Source organism: Oncorhynchus mykiss, chromosome 14, assembly GCF_057628025.1.
Source record: "Oncorhynchus mykiss isolate SJ-2025 chromosome 14, ASM5762802v1, whole genome shotgun sequence".
Taxonomy (NCBI): Eukaryota; Metazoa; Chordata; class Actinopteri; order Salmoniformes; family Salmonidae; genus Oncorhynchus; species Oncorhynchus mykiss.
In genome coordinates this window covers 6,151,795-6,157,794 of record NC_143035.1, presented here as the reverse complement: position 1 = coordinate 6,157,794, position 6,000 = coordinate 6,151,795, and positions in this window count along the sequence as shown.

The window sequence follows — 6,000 nt, the reverse complement described above, 5'->3', positions numbered from 1 at the left end:
ATCATTTAGCAATTGGTCACTCATGGGAGTGCTCAACAATCCTATTTTTGAGTTTAGTTGTAAAACGTGAAAATAGGACTTGGATGGGTCGTCTTTTATATGCTGGCAAGTTGTGGAAAGTAAGCTGAAGGGTGTTTTAGAATATACCTGTATGATTCGGATCAGGGATGGTTTGATTCTTGATCTGTGCTACAACGAATTTGACAAATCCTGGCCAAAGTAAACCCTGTCATTTGCCCGAGAGGTGGGTCTAGGATCCAGAACCAAAGTACTACCAGGTATGGTGACGAGGTAATGCAAGTCACGTGGCACTACTTCAATCTTACGGGAGTATGTAGGACAGTGACCAGCTACAGGGATCTTAGGTCAAGGACAGGGATGTGAGATGAAGGATGTGTGGCATGGATGGTATGGTGGTGAGGATGGGGGATCACGGTTATCCACAACAGAGCAGACATCTGCCTCCCATCTGCTCTATATAGACACACCCTGCATGGGACTGGGATAGTACAGGTCCACCTACAAGTATCTCCCCCAACCAGGGGTGAAGGTAAGGTGGTGCAGTCTTTTACGGCATCCCGGCAAAACAAATAGTGGGGGTATGCCCTTCCGGTAAAACATGAGTCTATCACAATAATGAAAACAAAACATCAAGAAAACTGTTTGCTATTATACCATTAATTACCATTACCGTATGTCAGAGGCATGAAAAATGAGCGGATGGACTTGAAAACGGCTGGCAGGCCTATTAGTCTACATTCCAAAATGCGATGTTGTTCGACGAGAACACTGAAACACTGAGACACACGCGCGGACAGCAGTTGATTCTGGGCTAATGACAATCGCCAAATGCCATGACACTTTTTTGGGGTGTTCTGAGTAACAGATGTCTCTTTGCACTCACCACTGTTTGGAGGCTGGAAATATGTTGGCGATTGGATAAACGTGCACGTGTAGCCTAGTAAAAGGAAGTAGGTGTTACGTTGAAAGGATTGTTTGACAAATCAGACGAAAACATCATGACTGGTTGTGTTACTGCCGCAATAAAATGTAATAGATTTTAAAAGTTAAATGACACATCTTTATGACTAGTCCCACAGAGACCCTAATGAATGAATAGGGATTCTATATGTAATTACTGTATATGATTAGGCCCATGATTTTTTTTTTTTTTGGGGGGGGGGGGGGGGGGGGTGCATGAGCATGCACACATAGGAGGTCTCATACCAGGAAGAAATTCAATCTAAATTCACCCCTGCCTCAGCCATCACAGAGAGGGAGGGAGAGGAGGGAAGGAGAATAGTTGGCCCACACTGTGATCACGAATGCTGATCTCATCAGCAGAGCTTCAAATAATAAAAGCCGACTTTGAGCACCGTGACAACCCTGTCCAGACGAGGGATCAGTGTGTGGGCCTGTGTCTGTGTCTCTGTGCCTTTGTGACCCAAAGGTCCCTCATATGGACCCAGTCACTCAGCCCAGGCAGCTTATGTAAGGCCCTCGTGTTTAATCTTTATGAGGTAGGTAATACCTTTTCCAATATGAATGTGTTCCAGTCAATGACGTCTGCCTCCCAGGTATTTCACTACAGCCTAATACTCTAATACCTGGGATCCTCTTAGCAGGCCAGAGGTCGATTAACCATGATTAAAATGTTCACAGTAAAGGTTACGTACGTGTGAGTTGGGGGGGGTGCATGTGTGTGTGTGCGAATCTGTGGGCATGTGTGCGTACATTCTGCTGTACAGAGGTCACATCTGTGTCAAATACCTGCTAAAACACAGATGTGACATCTATACAGACCTATATACAGGCATCTATACAGACATACACACAGACCCCTATACAGACCTACAGTTGAAGTCGGAAGTTTACATGCACTTCGGTTGGAGTCATTAAAACACATTTTTCAACCACTCCACAAATTTCTTGTTAACAAACTATAGTTTTGGCAAGTCGGTTAGGACATCTACTTTGTGCATGACACAAGTAATTTTTCCAACAATTGATTACAGACAAATTATATAGCTTATAATTCACTGTATCACAATTCCAGCGGGTCAGAAGTTTACATACACTAAATTGACTGTGCCTTTAAACAGCTTGGAAAATTCCAGAAAATGATGTCATGGCTTTAGAAGCTTTTGATAGGTTAATTTACATAATTTGAGTCAATTGGAGGTGTACCTGTGGATGTATTTCAAGGCCTACCTTCAAACTCAGTGTCTATTTGCTTGACATCATGGGAAAATCAAACGAAATCAGCCAAGACCTCAGAAAATAAATTGTAGACCTCCACAAGTCTGGTTCATCCTTGGGAGCAATTTCCAAACGCCTGAAGGTACCATGTTCATCTGTACAAACAATAGTATACAAGTATAAACACCATGGGACCGCGCAGCCGTCATACCGCTCAGGAAGGAGACGTGTTCTGTCTCCTAGAGATGAATGTACTTTGGTGTGAAAAGTGCAAATCAATCACAGAACAACAGCAAAGGACCTTGTGAAGATGCAGTAAAACGAGTCCTTTATCAACATAACCTGAAAAGCCGCTAAGCAAAGAAGAAGCCACTGCTCTAAAACCGCCATAAAAAAGCCAGACTATGGGTTTGCAACTGCACATGGGGACAAAGATCATACTTTTTGGAGAAATGTCCCCTGGTCTGATGAAACAAAAATATAACTGTTTGGCCATAATGACCATCCATGTATTGGAAAAAAAAGGGGGAGGCTTGCAAGCCAAAGAACACCATCCCCACCGTGAAGCACAGGTGTGGCAGCATCATGTTGTGGGGGTGCTTTGAGGCAGGAGGGACTGGTGCACTTCACAAAATAGATGGCAAGGAAAATTATGTGGATATATTGAAGCAACATCTCAAGACATCAGTCAGGAAGTTAAAGCTTGGTCACAAATGTGTCTTCCAAATGCACAACGACCCCAAGCATACTTCCAAAGTTGTGGCAAAATGGCATAAGGCCAACAAAGTCAAGGTATTGGAGTGCACATTACAAAGCCCTTACCTCAATCCTATAGAAAAGTTGTAGGCAGACCTGAAAAAGCGTGCACGAGCAAGGAGGCCTACAAACCTGACTCAGTTACACCTGCTCTGTCAGGAGGAATGGGCCAAAATTCACCCAACTTATTGTGGGAAGATTGTGGAAGGCTGCCTGAAACATTTGACCCAAGTTAAACAATTTAAAGGCAATGCTACCAAATACTAATTGAGTGTATGTAAACTTCTGATCCTGGGAATGTGATGAAAGAAATAACAGATGAAATAAATAATTCTCTCTACTATTATTCTGACATTTCACATTCTTAAAATAAAGTGGTGATCCTAACTGACCTAAGACAGGGGATTTTCACTATGATTAAATGTCAGGAATTTTGAAAAACTGAGTTTAAATGTATTTGGCTAAGGTGTATGTAAACTTCCAACGTCAACTGTATATACAGGCTAAAAGCAGCACACTGTAACAGATGATGGTCCAGCCAGATAACAACTTCTATGACAACAGTCCTGCTGCCTGGGCATGGATTTTGTATTCTTTATGCCAGTGGAATTTATCTTCCCTCTTGCTATAATTACAGTTTTATTATCACATTACCAAGAGTTTTTTTCAGCATGCAAATCCAACCACTTCTGATGTAATTGTCCAAGTAGAAGTACTGTAGTACAGATCTGGGCCCATATCATGCATGTCAGAGTAGGAGTTTTGATCTAGGATTAGTTCACCCCTGTACATGTGATATTACTCATTATGATCTAATAGGGCAGAACTGATCCTAGTTCAGCAATCCTACTCCAAGATGTTTTGTGGATATGGGCCCAGATCAGGTTAGGAGTGAGAATGACAGTGTCTTGAGAGGAACTGATGCTGTGGTCACATTAGCCAATAGGGGGTGACAGATTCCTTTGGCACCACTTCTTGTCAACCTGTTAGACGTGTAGAATGGAGCACTATGTCTATTCAAAACTCAGCTCTCCTTGATACCTCCACAACACAACAACTGATAATCCTAGTTATGCTGAAAAACAGCATTCATATATTTTCAATACTTACTCTAACAAACCTGTTTTGTGAAATGGTCTTTCACTCTCAAACTGTTGGTCCAAATCCCCACTTATTTATTATATAGCCAGCAATCTCCTGGATTGTCTGTCTGTTCAATCCTCCGTCCCTCCTCCCCTCTCCCTCGCTGCTCCCTCCCTTAACTCATCATTTCTCCCTCCACCTCAGCTCAGGGACTGAGACTGGGTCAGAAGCGGTGCAGCCAAGCCTAGGAAGGCATGGACAGTCCCTGGACAAATGAAAAGAGAGGATTATTAGGTTGAGAGAGAGAAAGAGAGTGATTGTTTCTTTCTTGCCCTGTATGCTGCATGGCAGATTTCATAACTGAAACAGAGATTTATCTCAAGAGTATCCAGTGGGGTACAGTACCTTTAGATTGGTTCTGACATTGTGGTTATGGGTGTGTTGGTCATTTAGGACTTGAAAAAGGGTTCAGGTAGGTTTGGATGGAGGTGCTATGAGAAGGCGAAAAAAGAGATTTCACACAACACAACAAAACCATTTCACACAACATGAAGGTGAGATCCTCTGTCTCTATCCTGCCTCTCTCGTTCTCTTATCCCTCTCTCTCATGATCTCCCTCTCTATCACCCTCTCTCTCCCTCGCCCTATGAGTTTTTTTGTACACAAAGTAAAGTGCTGTTGAAAGGTACCAGGATGCCCTGTTGTATTATGGGTAGTGGAGTTCTGTCCGTGTCTAAACAATGAAATTAATCCATTATGGTGTACGATTCTCAGAGCAGTAAGATGTTGAAGGTACACTCTAAATATAAAAAGATGCAACAGAGCTAAATCAGTATGTACAGTCAGCCTGGTATCAGTTTACTTAGGTGTCATTGACCGTGATGCATCTCTTTTTGCAAAGGGTTTTCACAAAGTGATGCATAGAAATGATACCATGTTGGTGCAGTACACTGTACTGGATCAAATAAACATTAGCTTACAAATCGTGGTCTTGGGACTATAAGGTTCTATCTGACATTTTGGTAAAAATGTGTTATCCACAGAGTTGCTTTTTAAGTGGTTTACATGTGAGATATGTCCTATAAAAAAATGTAAAAGTCTAAAAAGTATATATGCGCAAACACCTTTTAACTTGGTGGTTTAAGATTCTATCTGCAATCCAATCACACAGTGCTGGGTTACTTAGATTTTTTTTCACCCGTTTTTCAGAAGAATGGCCATAAAGTAAGCTCTTTGTTGTAAAAACAAATAAATACAGATGCCTTAGAGCATGTGTAAGGCCCTTAGGATAGACATTGCTGGTTTCTTCTTGTTTATATCGATGTAGGATCTAAGTATGACCATTTCGTTGCTGGAGCAAAATAATCCTGCAGCAGCGATTCAAAATCGGACATATTTTGAATCGCCACCTGGTGGCAGCTGGTAGCGGTGTTTTTAGGCAATACAATGAGGTACCGTACCTAGGGGGCAATGGTTTGGGGAAAGCTCAAGTATTCTCACGGCTTGCTAGAGCATTGTGAATTGCCATAGTGCAGTGGTCTGAGCAGCACGCTATGGCTTCGTGTATCACAAGTTTGTGCCCAGTGCTGGGCAAATGATTTGACACTGTGCGAGACCGGGTGCGAGACATTTGTAGCTACATTGAGGCCATCGTAGCAACATGAGCAACTAGTGCTAGCAATTCAGTGAACAACTATCCCAAAATGGAAATATCAGACATGAACAACAAGTTAACAAGTTACAGATCCAATCTCCTCAGTACCTGATAATGAATAAAGTTGACACCAACCAGAATAATTATCCTACGGGTGCTTTTCGCGTGTGCTTGGTCTGCTGCTCCATCGTTGTGGACATGACAGGTAAGCTTGCATGCATGATATCATACAGGCTATGATTTTTTGAGAGTTTAAGTATGTTTAATAGACAACAAAGTGGTGTGAAGCTAATATTGCATTGGAGCTG